This window comes from Athene noctua, chromosome 1 (genome assembly GCF_965140245.1).
Source record: "Athene noctua chromosome 1, bAthNoc1.hap1.1, whole genome shotgun sequence".
NCBI lineage: Eukaryota > Metazoa > Chordata > Aves > Strigiformes > Strigidae > Athene > Athene noctua.
Window position 1 is genome coordinate 142,372,143 of NC_134037.1, and position 16,465 is coordinate 142,388,607.

Genomic DNA, 16,465 nt, shown 5'->3' on the forward strand with positions numbered 1-16,465 from the left:
TTTGTATGCTTACCGTGCTTCATGCTGACAAGATTTTTCCACAGGTAGGGAAAATAAAGTCCCATATTAACCAGGGCTTTAGTGGGGCTCTGTGGCAGAGCCCTGTAAGGCATAATAGAAAGTAATTTACTGTTAGATTCAAAGAGGCTGATTCTCAGTCACAGCAGTCAGTTGAAGTGTTAGTTTATATTCACTGAGGATCTGGCTGTGAGACCTGGTTTGGCACTGTTATCCCATATTTACACTAGCATAAGCCAGTTGGAAATCACCAAGGATTTGGGGTGTGGTTCCTTGCAGGGAATGCTCTGACACCCATTTTGGTTTACTGCTTTCTTGTTGGGAAAAGTGAACACATTCACAAGTGTAATAGAACAGAAAATTAAAAGCCATCGTTGGAAGGAAAGCTGCTATTACCATAAACCAACATGATTTATATGCCAGTTCTTTTTTTTTGTTGACATTTCTGAGCTGCAGTGACATTATTTGAGCTGAGCATTTCCTGAAGACAGCAAGTAAATGCTCAGACTACAAGATTCCTTTCCTTTTGTGTTGAATTTAAGCAGATTTTTAGAAATTATTTTCAGTCTTGAGATAGATGAAGCATTCTCAGTGTATGTACGTGCCTTTCGTCATACACCAGATAAAATGCTCTTTCATTCTCAGTAATTCAGTGATATAATTTCACTGTAGTTAACCAAATTAATTAATTGTCTTTCAATGAGATCTAAGAAAGAGGCTGGAGATAGAGGTTTCTGGTGGGAGGAGATTCAGTCATCTTTTCCTGAGCTGTGACCTTTAGAGAATGAGCCATGCTTTTGCTGTGACCATGATGGCTTGATGAAATGCACTTGGAGACTTACCCTCCACCCTCTGCTTCTACCTAAGACTTACTGGAAGCATCACTTAAAGGTAGCGTGTTTGCAGTGCTGTGTCTCTTACAGGGTGAAATTCATTAACAGCAAAAGGAGGATCAGAGAAAATCTCCCTCCCTTACTGGATGCAGCAGGAAACGTGGTAACTAAGGATGAGGAAAAGGCTGAGGTGTCCAACACCTACTTTGCCTCAGTCTTTAGCCATGGAACTGGCTGTTCCCTGGACACCCAGCCTCAGGAGCTGGGAGATGGGGAGGGGAAGCAGAGTGAGGTCAGCACAGTTGAAGAGGAGGTTGTCAGAGACCTGCTGCACCACTTGGGTGCACACAGGTCTGTGGGACTGGATGGGTTACACCCAAGGGTGCTGAAAGAGTTGGCAGATGTGCTCGTCAAGCCACTGTCCATAATTTACCTGAAATCATGGCTAACTGGGGAGGTCCCATTGGACTGGAGGGTGGCAAATGTGACACCCATCTACAGGAAAGGCAGAAAGGAGGGTCCAGGAAACTACAGACCTGTCAGTCTGACCTCGGTGCCAGGGAAGGTCATGGAGCAGGTCATCTCGGGTGCCATTAAAAGTCATATAATGGACAACCAGGGGATCAGGCCCAGTCAGCATGGGGTTATGAAAGGCAGGTCCTGCCTGACAAACCTGATCTCCTTCTACGACAGGACGACCTGGTTATTGGATGAGGGAAAGGCTGTGGATGTTGTTTACCTTGACTTTAGCAAGGCCTTTGACACTGTTTCCCACAGCATTCTTCTGGCAAAAATGGCTGCTCATGGCTTGGATGGGCACACGCTTTGCTGGGTGAAAAACTGTCTGGATGTCCAGGCCCAAAGAGTTGTGGTGAACGGAGTTAAATCCAGTTGGCGGCCGGTCACCAGTGGTGTCCCCCAGGGCCCAGTGTTGGGGCCACTCCTGTTTAACATCTTTATTGATGATCTAGACGAGGGGATCGAGTGCACCCTCAGTCAGTTTGCAGACGACACCCAGTTGGGTGGGAGTGTTGATCTGCTCGAGGGTAGGGAGGCTCTGCAGAGAGACCTGGACAGGCTGGAGCCATGGGCTGAGGCCAACTGGAGGAGTTTCCATAAGGCCAAATGCTGGGGGCTGCCCTTGGGCCACAACAACCCCCAGCAGCGCTCCAGGCTTGGGGAGGAGTGGCTGGAGAGCTGCCAGTCAGAGAGGGACATGGGGTGTTGATTGACAGCTGGCTGAACAGGAGCCAGCAGTGTGCCCAGGTGGCCAAGAAGGCCAATGGCATCCTGGCTTGTGTCAGCAATAGCGTGGCCAGCAGGGACAGGGAAGGGATCTGACCCCTGTACTCGGCACTGGTGAGGCTGCACCTTGATTCCTGTGTTCAGTTTTGGGCCCCTCACTACAAAAAGGACATTGAATGACTCAAGCGTGTCCAGAGAAGGGCAACGAAGCTGGTGCAGGGTCTGGAGCACAGGTCGTATGGGGAGCGGCTGAGGGAACTGGGGGTGTTTAGTCTGGAGAAGAGGAGGCTGAGGGGAGACCTCATCGCCCTCTACAGCGACCTGAAAGGAGGGTGCAGAGAGCTGGGGATGAGTCTCTTTAACCAAGTAATAAGTGATAGGACAAGAGGGAATGGCCTCAAGTTGTGCCAGGGAAGGTTTAGACTGGATATTTGGAAGCATTTCTTTCCAGAAGGGGTTGTCGGGCATTGGAATGTGCTGCCCAGGGAGGTGGTGGAGTCCCCATCCCTGGAGGGGTTTAAGAGTCAGGTCAGCCTAGCGCTGAGGGATATGGTGGATTTGGGAACTGTCAGTGCTAGGTTAATGGCTGGACTGGATGATCTTCAAGGTCTTTTCCAACCTAGATGATTCTGTGGAAATATTGACGATATCTGAAGATACCTGAATTAGCTTCCAGTTCATTTAGAAATCCAACTCAAAGTCTCTCATCTGGTGTGTAAAGCTCAGTGTGACTTGCATTCTTTTTTCCCCACTCACTGCTGATGGTAGTGCAATAGCTGAGATCTGTTGATGTATCAGATCCTACAGGTATCCATTTCTCGGTGTTTAACAGCAAAGCATTTTTGCCACTGCTTTTCCCTAGTAAAAAATACCCTGAGCATATGGTACTCTGTTGCATTGCTCACTTCTGTCCCCAGCTGCTTTCTGAAAGGGTAGTTTGGGTTCAGTTGAGTTCACTGTGGTGTGGAATTGTGAGGGCACTGAATGCAGCTGCTGGTGTAATTTAAATTACTTCTTCCCCTGTTCCATACTTTGTCCAAGTGCAGTTCAAAAAACATGCATAAGATTATGATGCAGTTTCAGATACTCTTTCTGGAAGCTCCTGATGCTCAGATACAGGCAAATCAGAGGAAATTCAGCACACAGCAACACAGATGATTAGAGGGGCTGGCATGATTGCTTACAAGGAAAGATTGAAAATGTGTAATGTGCCTAACTTGGAGCAGCAGCTGATGTTACATGGGATCATCTTCTAGATGGTTCAAGTGACAGATGAAGACAAATTAGAAAAATCAGTGTGGGCACATGAAACTTGACAAACCCAGAGGTAGGAGGCATTTAGGCTGAATAGCAGGTAGTGTTATAAAGGGAGAAACCTAGGTGGTCAGCAAGTCCCAACCTTTTTCATACTGGGAATTCCCAGCATCTCAGTCTCCTCTGCTGGGAGGAACAGGCTGGAAAAAGAGAACAGACCAAATAAGAAAGGCAGACAGGTTGCAACCCAACTTTTCCCAGGTGGAATAATTTATGTATTAGATGTAGCATGGTTTTGAAAGAAAATGGTGGAATCTCCATGAAACATAAACACAGACAAGCCAGTGTACCTGTGAATGCTCCTCAGGGGTCAATTAGGGAACTGTAGAACGATGTATTAGAAGGCCTATTAAGACTTATTCCATTTCTAAACTGTAAGATTTATGCCAAATGTACTCAGCAAACAAAGAAAAGCTATAAAAACTACAAGGCATAATGATTTCCAGTTGTATTTACTTCCCATCTTCTTCCAATGGTCAGACAGTAAAATTGGCAGCTTTTATCCCTCTTAATCCATGGGTCACTGAATGCACCATTCTCAAATTCCAGGCCTCAGTTTGTGCCACATGGACTTCTCTCTGGTGAGCTGTTCCTATGACAGAGTTTGCAACTTTTCTAACTTTTCTTTCCGATTTTTTAATTTCTTTTGGTATGTGCAGCTGATACATCTTTCCAAGGTAATCAAATCATCGTTGTATTTGTCATAGGAAAAGTGGAAAGAATAATATTAATCCAAGGAACACCGTGAGTACCCACTCTCTATTTAGTCTAGCCCAACAGCTGTTCTCAGTGTACACAGGTTATACAACACTCTGATATTGTGTGTAAAAATATGTCCTATTGCCAATTACTATATCTTCTAGTACCTAGGGATATGGCCAGTGTAGGAGTGTCTATACTTACTCTTTTCAGCCTTTCTGAAGTTCAGCCTGGTGCGAACTTACGGGTAATTTACAAACCACTTGAACAGCTATTTAGAAGTCTAATACAGAATTCTTACTGTGCTTGTCAAATTCTGATAATGTGATTATGTGCCAAAGAAACAGGGACCTAGATATGTTTTTGTCTATTGTACACATACAAAATCTGGTACCACTTACCTCACTTTCTTTCTTTAAAACCAATAGGATTAGGAGAGGTATACATTCTTTTTTTTTTTCCACTCCTACGATGCTTTTTGGGAAACCCTGCTGTAGTAATGATTCATGCTGACTAACAGATGAGCAATTTTTGATGAGTTTCAGAAGGCACTTGTTTCTTTTCCTGGAATTGTGTGGCTTTTGTTAGCACAGTGATGGAAAAGTTAAACAAATAAATTTAGAAGCAGGAACATTACCTCTAGGACTCTGTCTGGCTAGCATCAGAGAATCTGCCAACAGAAGAGCAAAGGGTTAAATTCTGTTGTTTGTGTGTTTGTTCCTATTGAAAACAGTAGCTGTATGGGAGTAATAGAGCAGTACTTGGCCTTAAGCCTTTATAAGCAGCCAAAAAGTGCTGCATTATCTGTATACTCTTTTGCAGACTTTCTCCCTCCAGGAGAAAACTGTATGTACTAGATGTTCTTGAAATAAATGAATAGCGCTGTAAACATACAGCCTCATAATTAACCCATCTTGTCTAAAACGAGTGTCTTCCTAAAATGTGCTGAACCTTGCTGGGATGATGGTGTTCAAAACCCAGCTGTGGTAGACAGCTCTGAAATGAAGCACTGTAATAAGGAGAGAATTTCTAAGAGGAAACCTGTGTGATTAAAAATGTGAGATGAGAGAGAGGGTAGAGGCTAAAATCAGAATAAGGCAGTTGGTTTCTTTTTTCTCTTTTTTTTTTTTTTTCTTTTTGGAAAAAAAACCTGGGGGGGAACAACTCCCTAGGCAGGGCTCAATTGGAAGTCTTAAATCCCTAAATAAATGTCTTAGGAAATAGATATTGATCCTTGCCTGGAGAATAGTGCCAAAGACATTCATCAAAGGGGCAGGTGAAAAGACTGGGTTTTTTTGTTTGTTTGTTGTGGTGTGGGTTTTTTTTTAACATCCTATGAACACAGTCAGTCTGAGTGGGGACTTTATTATAAATATTTGCATCTAATCCCATGCCCCTTGCACATATGTTTTTGAAATAAGGGAGATGAAGTTAAATTGTTTTAATCTTTCCCTTTCTTGCAGTCTATTTAGATTAAAGAGTATGCAGTAATGACCACTAGGCACCTGGCTACCCCCACAGAGTGGGCACATGCTTCATTTTGCCTATTCTTTGTAAACGTTCTTGGATTTTTCCCCTTGCCTTTAAAGATGTTAAACTTACAGCACTGTGCCTCAAGCTCTGTTTATTGAATTTCATGCTAGGAGGAGTGAGAGGGGGTTAATAAACTCATGCTTGCTGTTTCTGTGCTCTCCCCTGACCCTGGAGCTTGGTACATCTCACACAGCTGGCAGTAGCTGGAGTGTCCAGTGCTGCTGATGCTCGTTCATGTGTCTGGCACAGAAAGTGGAAACAGGTATTCTTGGAGAACACTGTCCGCTATCCTCTTGTGGTTTGTCTTTGTTCTCAACAGCTAACAGGGGGACTGATGCAAGTGTCACTTACAACTTGGAATTTAAAGGGCCTGTTTTAAAACAGGGGAAGGGACAAGTTCTGCTCTCTTTTCAATAGGTGTGTGTGCATGGAGGACTTAAGCCAGTTTACCTAAAAGGAGAATATGCCATGGATTTACTTTTAGAAGGTAATTTTCTGTGTGGAAGTCCTCTTGTCTGCCTAAACGTGATCTCTTTTGTCTGAACTTTGTCCTGTAATTTTAAAACTCTGGTGAGATTGCTGAAGGACCTTTGCCCTGATTTATTGTTCCCTTTAAGCTGTTTAGTTTTGAATGCGTTAGGACATTAAGAGCATGCTTAGAGGAAGTTAATCATGGTGACTTCTGTGGCCTGTGTGATTACACATTGCTGGCTCTTAATCCAACTATACAGACTGGCTATAATTTAGACTCAAAATCTTCAGGCTGTGCTTAGGAGGATCTTAAGATAGAATAAGGTGAGCCTGCTTGGTCCTGGATATGTAAGATTTACCCACATCACCAGGATCAGAAATGTCGACCTGTATTATCTTGCTGTCAGTGTTCAGGCTCCACCTCAGGGAGTTCCTGAAATGGCTTGTCCTCAGTCTCTGTATGGATGTATATTTGTATATAAGCAAAAAGAGAGGAGCAGGTTTGACCTGGAGAACAACTTCAAACTTGGGCTCAACTTGCAGTGTAAACATACCTTTAGAGGCATTTGAAGAAACAGCAGCCTGTCCTTTGGATGTCTTGAGAAACTGCAGAAGCATGTACCAACCTTAGATACAAACCTTAACAAATAATGGCTAAATACTTTCAAAGTCATTGTCAGGAAGAGTGTGGTATGTGAGGAATGTATTTCAGTTGAGATTAGACTGATTAAGAACGATTTAAGAGCAACAGATATGTATTCAAGTTGTTATTCCATAAAGTATTTAGGGTTGGATTGGAACAGTCTGAAGTGCCTAAAGGTGCAAATATGTATTCATTTAGATAATTAGGACATTGCAAAAAACGCCAAATCCCTACACCCTGTCTCCATCTATAGGAGATGAACTGTCTTTGTAAAGCTGGGCCCTCAGATATTCCAGAAACGAGAGATGTATAAATGTCCTGCAAACTGACAGCTAGCTAGATAAGCGAAGACTGGAGAATTGAGGGAAATCTTGACACAGCCCAGTAAAGGAAATGGAGTCGTGAATCTCTCTCATTGTTGTGTTCTCCTTAGCACACCGGTGATGTAACAAGAGCATCACTATGATGTCTTGGCAGGTTATCAATGACAAAAGGCACTGTGTTATGAGAGCTGTACAAAAAGTATTAAAATCTGATGGGGTAAAAATCCAAAATACAGAAGAGATAAAAGATGAAGGAAAATCTCCTGAAAATACTTTTTTTTTTTTTTTCATTTTGAAAGTTACTTTTTCAACTCTGTAACTTTTCTTGAATGAAGAAACTACTGATTTATTATCTGTGTGGGCTTTTTCTCTAGTAGCATTCTAGGGCACTACACCTAGCATCTGTCATTTTGTGTAAAAAATCAGACCACCAGAGAATTCAAGAAAAGTACCTGAATTTTAATTTCTTTAAAGTAAGGAAAGCTACTGCATTTGGGGATTTTTGCTTTCTTGTGTAAGAAGCCAACATAAGAGCAGAAACAGAAATGTTCATATTTTTATGTTGGACCATATCCATTCATGTTTATAGTGTATTTCAAAGGTGAAATAATACTAAAATCTCATATAGACTGAAATTAAGTAACAGTATCTTCATTAAGTGCTATAAAAATAGGGATTGCCAAAAAGGCAGTGACTGCAGCGGTGGAAGAGTGTTCTTAAGAGTCTTCTGCAGACACCTTCCACTAAGGCAATGAAAAAAGAAAGAGAAACTCTTTCTGTCTCAGTTTTGGTGAGCATAAGCACCTCTTCTTGTGCACATAAATTGTTTGACAATAACTGTCAGATATCTCCCAGGCAGCAAAGATGGAGATGCCAACATCCAGCAGCTATGATGTGTGAAACCACTGTGGAATATTTATCTTCATTTTGAATATTCCATATGTAAAGCAGTACCTAGGTAATTCACTTAGCAAAAATGTGAAATGATCTGCCTTCTCTCATTATTTGTCTGTATAAGAAGGTCACAGCCATTTCACTGCTTGTTCAGTTTACATATGAGGTAGTCATAATATTATTGTAGTCATGTAGGATGGCTTTGTGAGGGCAAGGTGTATCTGTACCAAGAGGTTTAAGTGCCATGCATAGTTTGGTGCTTGTGCATAGTTTTATACATGTGCAGGCTAATATGTCTCATTTCAGCTCAGTGCTGCAGAATAGTTCATGATCACAAGTACGGATGACTCAATACAACTGGAAATTTTTTTTATATTTTTTTTTTAATGTTCCATTTCATTGTGTGTAAGTGCTGCTGAAGGAGCATTGTGTAGGTGGAATTACATAAAGGTTAGTAAGGGTGATGTCACCTAATGGGACTATTTGTTTGGACTCAGCAGGATAGCTAAGCAGTAAAGTATGTCTCATTTCTTTCTCTGTGCAAAACTGATGTGAGAAAGTTCCCAAATAAAGAATAGTTCATACAACACATGGAGAAGATTAACAATAAGAGAACAGTCTGAGATAAGAGAACCGATTCTATATACGCACAAAATGAACCCCAAACTATCTTGTTTATCCACCCTTACTCAAACTGATCACTGTTTACTCTCAGGAATAATTGCATTAAGGGTTTTTTTCCCCATAATCACAGGGATTAAGATGTTTCCAATTCATTTGTGCCCTAACTCACTGGTAAAAAAAGTGAGTATATGGTGGTTCTCTGAGAAAGACCTTCAGCATATTTGATCTTTCCTTGAAAGTTTGTAACCACTTTGCTGCTATAGTCATTGCTCTTTTTATGTGTCTGTATGAATTTTAAGAGAGACATCCATGAATGAAGTCCCAAGCAAGTATCTGTCTGGGGACATATACACAAATAATGGAGATGGGTTCTCTTCTCTTTATTGAAGGGTGACATACAAGGGGAGAGAAGAAGGACAGAAAGGACTGGAGAAAAAAACGGAGACAACTGAGTTGAAAAAAGAGGAAGGGGAGAGGTAGGTGAGAAAGACATGAGTATGAAGGAAGGAAAACAGTCTGAGAAGAAGGAACTAAGAAGCCTCAAGGGAAGTAATCTTTGACACTGAGAAAGTTGTCATTTTCGGTATGATTATTCTGAGACTGATATCTAAGGTTTAGAAAGTCTGAGGAGGGCGATCTGAGATGTGCCTATGGTTGGGTTTCTCATGAAAGGTGTGTATTGTTGTGTGCAAGATACTGCCCTCAGCTGGGTGAAATGTACATCACAGGTGTATGGGTTGTACCAAATGTGCGTCTTGAACTACTGGAAACCACTCATTGCCACATTTCCTTAATAATCTGAAAATGATTGACTGGAAAAAATAATGCACTCTGATACAGAATTGAATAAAAACTCTCAGTAAAAGTCAGCTTACTGGTAGGTAGACTGTGGAAATGAGACGAAGAGAAAAAACCTCCCAAACTAGCTGCACTTAAGAAAATAAAGGTTTATTTTTTCCAAATTCAAATAAGGCTGAATTCTGTTCCCAGAAAGTGTGCTATTAAGGTAAGATGACATTGCACCAGGTACTGCTTCCCTCCATGTCTAAGGTTTATTTCTCTGTGGTGCTCTGACAATACCCCGGGACTTTTACATGGGACTGAAATGGTGGGTGACAACTTTGTTTCAGGGAATCAAAGCAGAGATCTAAAATAGTCAATGCATCTATGCAAAGTTACATAAAACCTACAAACTTTTAACGGTCCAAGGAATGAGCACTTTTTGACAGGACAAGAGGAGAGTGGTTTTGGCAATAGTCTATATAGGATGTGCAACTTTTCACCCAAGCTTAATCATCAAATTGGTCAAGATATCTCTGCTGCTTTCCTCACCATGTTTTCACACCAAGGTTTTGTGATTCCGTACAGAAAATCTAAAAACTATTGACATAAGGCCACTGTTCGCAGAATCATTTCTTTAGGTATAACTGATGATGCAGTCACACTCACACTCTCAATTCACACATGGCAGCTGTGGTGGTAGAGTAACAGTGAAGCTGAGGTATATGAAGATTGATATTTTTCCACTTCTTTGCTTTTCATTTTTTAATTATCCATGTTGATATGTTGCTTTGCTTGGCTGCTGACATCTACCTATGTCTCAGAGTGGAAGTGAGAGGGACAGTGCAGATCTACAGACCTCTGGAGAAAAGAGGTTGGGGGTTGCATTTCAGGAGACCAGAACAATTTCACTGATCTCAGATACAATAAAATCATACCCAGTTTGCTCCATCCCTGTGACCTGCTCTCCCTGGCAAGGCTGTTCAGCATTCTGGTATACCTCTAAGTGGTAACCTACCATGGCTGATGGTTTCTGCATGTGCAGAAAAGTCTCTGTGTGACTTTGGACTAATTTTTATTTTCCCCAAGATGCTTATACAGTACCAAGGTAATATATAAGATCATTTGCTTTAGAAAGAACAAGGTCTTTATCCTTTATTTTGTTTTTTTGTGATCCCTTCACTAGCCTAATTCTTCCTATAACTGCTGAGGGTTTTTCCTTTATGGTCATAGTTTTCCAGGCACCTAAAAGGGTAGTGATTTATTGCAAAAAAAATTTTCTTCTTGAAGTCACAGAGTACTTGCTATGATTTAAAGGAAAATAGCTTCCCCCTTTTTCCCTTAACTATTTAGGTTTTTAAGACTTGGGGGTGGGAGGTGGTGTTTGGTTGTTTGGGGTTTTTTTTTGTATTGCTGGGAATTAGAGGTTTATGTGGCATGAGTAAATGGGAGTTAGATGTCCTAGTAACCAGTGGAGAAGGTGTCCAGTAATTTTCTGTGTCTGACAGTACTGGTGGGAATTCTCTTCCCTGCTTGTCATAAAAAGTCTTTTGTGCAGTTCCCCTCTTTATTTAGGCTTTAATCCAGCAAAACACTTTCAGCACACAAGTGGTCTCATTTGCTTTCAGTGACAATATTCACAGACTTAACATAAAGCATGTGTTGGAGTGCTTTGTTGGGTCAGGGCCTGCTTTACTTGAGCTGCATATCAAGTCTGCATGTATGTTATTCTAGAAGTTTCATAACTCCACTGTATCAATTCTTCTTTGTAGTTAGTATTTTCATACAACACATATTTGTAGAAGAACACAGATTAACAAAAACGTGGATAGAAACACAGATGTGCACATAGCAGTGCTCATTAGAGATGGGATATTCAGGGCAGTCATTTCTTATACAGCTATGTTTGCAAAGAACAAACTATGCAATTTTTTTTTCCCAACTCACTGTGTTTCATTTTGAGATTTGAGAATGATGACTTAGAGAAATAATCAATAAAGTAATTAAAATAGCCAAATTTGCCTACCCATGTTCAGGCCAGGCATAGTGATTAATGATGAATTTCCCACTGAAAGCACTGGTGGATACTAACATTACTTGAAACTGTTCCCTGGTTTACTCAGGTCTCACCATCTGTCCATTTGAAAATTTATTTTTTTTTTTTTTGAAAGTTGGCCTAGCTTCACACAGAGTCAAGAAAAAAACTTTTAGATGAAAAGACAGGTTTCAGCAGCCTTCACTTTTTCTCAGTAGTAAGCTAAAATCATTATTTCTCTGTGCAACCTTTGGAGCTCTGCCTATATTGGGCAGAGTTAATGTGGGCTGGCTTTCAGCAACCACAGTAGCCCAGCCTCCCAATCAGGTTTCTGCACTGCAAAGACCTAGGAGTGTTACTGCCTTCTCGTTCTATTGGTAGCCAGCTGTATTCACCTGAGGGCATAGCCCAGGGTTGTTTACACCAAGATATGCTAAAAGTATGTCTACTCTGCAATTTCTGCTTTAAGGTACATAGCAGAGGTATTGGGAGCTGCCTACCAAGAAGCGATAGACTGATAGCACCTTCCGCTTGTCGGCTCTTGGTATGAACTGGTTAGCTGAAAGCCGTCTCATGTATTTGCACGCTGCAATCATAAGAGCAATTTCCCTAATACCAGGAACAAAACAGACACTTATAAGATTATTAAGATTATTATTAAGGGTCCATGTAACACGGGGAATGTAACTAGGGAATTAGTCTCAAAGCCAAGTGTCCCCTGATTAATCTGAAATGGTAACCTGTGCTGATTCCACCTCCTATTTTTGCCATTTAGTCCTTTATGAATAATCTTCTAATCAGAATTAACAGCTTTGGTGTGACATTTGGGAGGTCTCAGATCTGAAAACAGTTACTTGGAAATAGATAACTCTGAGAAAGAGGCTTGATCTGCAGTTTCAGTTAGACAGCCAAACCATCACAATCTCAACCCTCTCCAAAATCCCGGGCACAGAGGATTTTGATCATGTACAAATTGTGTTGACTGCATTTTGAAGCAATGCATAGAAAAAATATTTTCCCTTTTGAAAATACCCAACTTAAAAATAGACAATTGTTCTAAAAGTTTTCATTTTCTATTTTGTTTATAAACATTCTTTGTACATAATTTTGATTTTCAGTTGACACCTTTACTGAAACTCAAACCTGAAAATTATGTTCCAGTTCTCGGTGCTGTAGATATTTTGATAGTGCATGTTTCAATGGCCACAGTTTCTGCTTGGGGATGACTTCTGCTATCTTTTGCACATTTAAAGAAATGCTTTGACTTCACAATTTCCAAAATAGAAAATTCAGTTTTAAAACAAGTTTTTCTTTCCTTGAAATTGCCTATACAAGATGAGGTGGATTAAAAAAAAAAAAAAAAAAAAGACTTAAAGTCTCATTTAAAACTGAGACCCTACCCTGCATAACCACCGTGAGGCTGTTGTGTCTTTTTCTGTAGGAAACTGAAATAGAATTGGCCTCTTCATCCTGCAAAATCTCCTACATTCTCTGGGGCAGCATAATCGGGAGTCTTGTCTCAGCAACCTTCACCAACCACTAAACCTGCCCTAGTTCTCATTTTGATATAGAAGGGATGGTTATTTTACACACTGCTAAGCAAGTTCCTGGTGACCCAGGAGATGGTGATGTGTTACTGACTTCTGTTGAGCCATACACCAAACGTTGGGACAGTTTGTATCACCTGAGGTGAGGGGGGAGACAATTTCAGAATGTTTTACTGTGACAAAAATTCTAACTTTAGTGAATTCATTCTTTCTTGTTAAATTTTTCAGTAGTTGCAGATACATATGTATTTTTCACACCTTGTGGTGCTAAGAACAGTGTCTAGGTGATCCAAGACAGGATCTTTCTGGTCCTTTCTTCTTGTTTTGTAATATTACTATTTTGGGTAAGAGCTTCATGTCCCATTTCTTCATGGAGCATGAGATGTGGCTATAAAAGAAGTAGTGTTTCAAATGTGGTCTGCAAGGGCCTTTAGCATCTTTTTGAATTGGAGATTTCTATGTTTTCTTTCTAAATGAAAATAACAAATCCATTCCAAAGTTTTGATTCTGCTGATATCTCTCAGAAACAGACAAACCTTTGTGAGGGTGGAAGTGCCACAATAGGACTGAGTAAAGCTGTAGATTTATTGTGATCTATTTGTTGCACGCTCAGCCAAAGTAGTATGAGGAATGACAGAACATGCTAGTGAAAGATGCAGCTGCGAAGGTGTGTGGGACCCTGGGATTTGGCAGAGAATGCAGTCTCAACCTTTTGTCAAGGTAAAGAAAGTGGTATATTAGCTTATGCATTTTAATCCATGACTTTTTAAACAGCAGTTTGTCTCAGATGTGGTTTGACATTTTCACATCAGAATGTTAGGTAGCTGACTATGGTCTGTTAAACCTATCTCAGAGATGTTAAACCTTATCTCTGCTTTAAGACAAAAGTAAAAATATACCTCCATTCTGTTCCAGCCCAGCTAGTGGGAGATGGTTTTTGCCTCAAGCTTCTCATCATTACCCACAAGATGAGGAATTACTGCCTCTAGCCCAGTGATTAGCGTGAGCACTCCCTAAACCGCACATTAGGGAACATCAGCCAAGTTTGTTCAAACCACCCAATTAATGTTTTAAACTAACCTGCTATTTTTTTCTGAGGTGGATTAGGGAGAGCTCCTGTGAAGCAGCTCTCCCTGCAGAACAGTGTGTTTGTCACACTTTGTAACTTTGGAGGAGTGATTTCCGGAAGAGGGTAATAACAAATAGTAAATAGCAGGGAAGAGGAGATACGTTTTTCAATCAGTGCTGCTACCTGAAGGGTGACCAAATGTCTGCAGTCCACGGGCCCCAGCTTGATTTGTGGGAGAAGGGAGATCAGAGGTGCTGTGTGTGTGTGTGTGTGTGTGTGTGTAATGGAACATGTAGAAAGACAACATATTTATATTTATTTGTGAGGTTTTGGAGTGGTTTTTTTCATTATCTCTGTCCTGCACCCACAAAAATGTGACTTTTTTTCACATGCTTCTGTCGTGAAGGATGCATCCTGTCTCTTCATCTTACTAAACTTTGTATCTGTAGCTAGCTGAAGAAGCAGCTTTTTCTAGGTGATGCTCCCCACATGACTGCTGCCTTCTCTAAATCAGGACCAGAAGGTGTTTATGAGAATTTTGCTTCTGCTGTTCCTTCTCTCTCCACTATACATCACACCCAACTATATTTGTGTTGGGAGTCTAATGATCTAAAACCAGATGCTTGCAACATAGATAATAAGACAGAAGGATGTTTATGCCTGGGGAAAACAGGGATATATCTTTTTTTCATATATATATATTTTGTCTTACTCATACAACTCCTGCCACTTTAAAATGGGAAGTGTATTCACTTTTAACGAGAACAGCAGCTCTCCCATTGGGTATGCCGCAAAACAATGTAAATCATTTATGTCACTCTTCGTACTTTAACCATTCTAACATTATTTCATTCTGAGATCAAGGGATGTTCTGGGACAAAAAAAAAGTTCACATTGCCAGTTTAAAGAGGATCTGAGAAACACATGCATTCCCAGTTGTCACACTACACCTCTGGTTGTCTGAAAGTGAGTGAGTGATGCTGAGTGGAGAGACAAATACGGGGGAAGAAGGTAAGCCTCCTACACTCAATTTTCGCTTTCCTTGAGTCACCTAGATGAAAACCATCTCCTTGACATGTCCATATCGTATCTGATCTAGTTAAGCTTTGAAGAGTTGATACTGTAGTGTCAATGTTAACCTGACAGACAGAATATTTCCTGGAGTTGACATGAGCAAGTGCATCAAGAAGAAGATAAATTAATCACTCTGGTAAGCTTCATTAGTATCAGCATGGGGAAAATGAGATTGCATCTCCTACGCTAACCAGGAATCCTTTATACCGCTCCTAGGAAGGGTTGTGTCTGAGGGAAGAATGGCTAAGAATGAAGCAAATGGATTTGGGGAGCGGAAAACTGTTGATATGAAATGAATTCAGGGGGGAATAATTAATGGGACAGATGACTGAATCCTCTATTCTTGAAATAAAACTACATTGGCTCTGTGGATTCACCAAAGAGCGTGACAATGAGATGCTAACATGTAAACTGAGATCAGGATAAACTTGAGAACCTCTAGAAACAGGAAAATGGAAGCTCATGGAAGAAGTTTGAGCTCAGAACTTTTCTCGAACTGTTTATATATAGATCTGGTCACTGCTGTATTTGCAGAGTACCCAGAGCAAAACCAAACTTTCCTGGAAGTCACCATTGGCTGCTACCTCCTGGTGAAACGCATTCCTGTTATTTTGACTCTGTATCTCTAGTTCTCTCATCTGCATTACCTGCATTATCTTCTGAATCTCCCTTATTCTAAGGGAAACATTTTTATTAAAACCACAGATAAAACACATGCTGGGTCACTAGGCACTTGTAGGAAAAAGCAGAGGCTAGCTCATTACGTATGGGAGGGATGACGAACTCATAGGGGCTGCGGCATGGACAGCAGTAGATGTACAGTTGGGGGAACTACAGATACTTGCTGGATGCAAAAGCAGTGAAAGATGATGACTCTAGGAAATCAGAAGCAGTCATGTAGGAACCATTTACCAAATAGTAAGAAGCAGGATTTGTGAATTGTCATGCTTTTTAGCCTTAATGCCAGTTTTAGAGCTTTGTTGGGAGGGGAGGAAGAAGCTATAAATTGAAATAAATGCGATCATCAGTCAAAATGTTTATACAATATACAGGGGTCTGCCTGGATCATCAAGAAAATGTAATGGACTAGGTTTTCCTTTATGACTAAGGAGTTGTAACTCATGACTGCCAAGTGAGAAACAGCCTATTGTTCTTTGTTGAAAACTGGAAACAAAAAGGTAACCACATGTCTTAACCTTTTTATATTCTTGGGATATTAATGCTTAATATCATGTATTAGTTCAACTGCCCAGGGCTCTTGGGGCCTGCTGACTTTTTTAGCTTATAGAATGAGTTGATCTAATTATCAATAATTGAAAAGGTCTTATTCTTATCCTAAACAGGAGGGTTCAGCACGGAAACA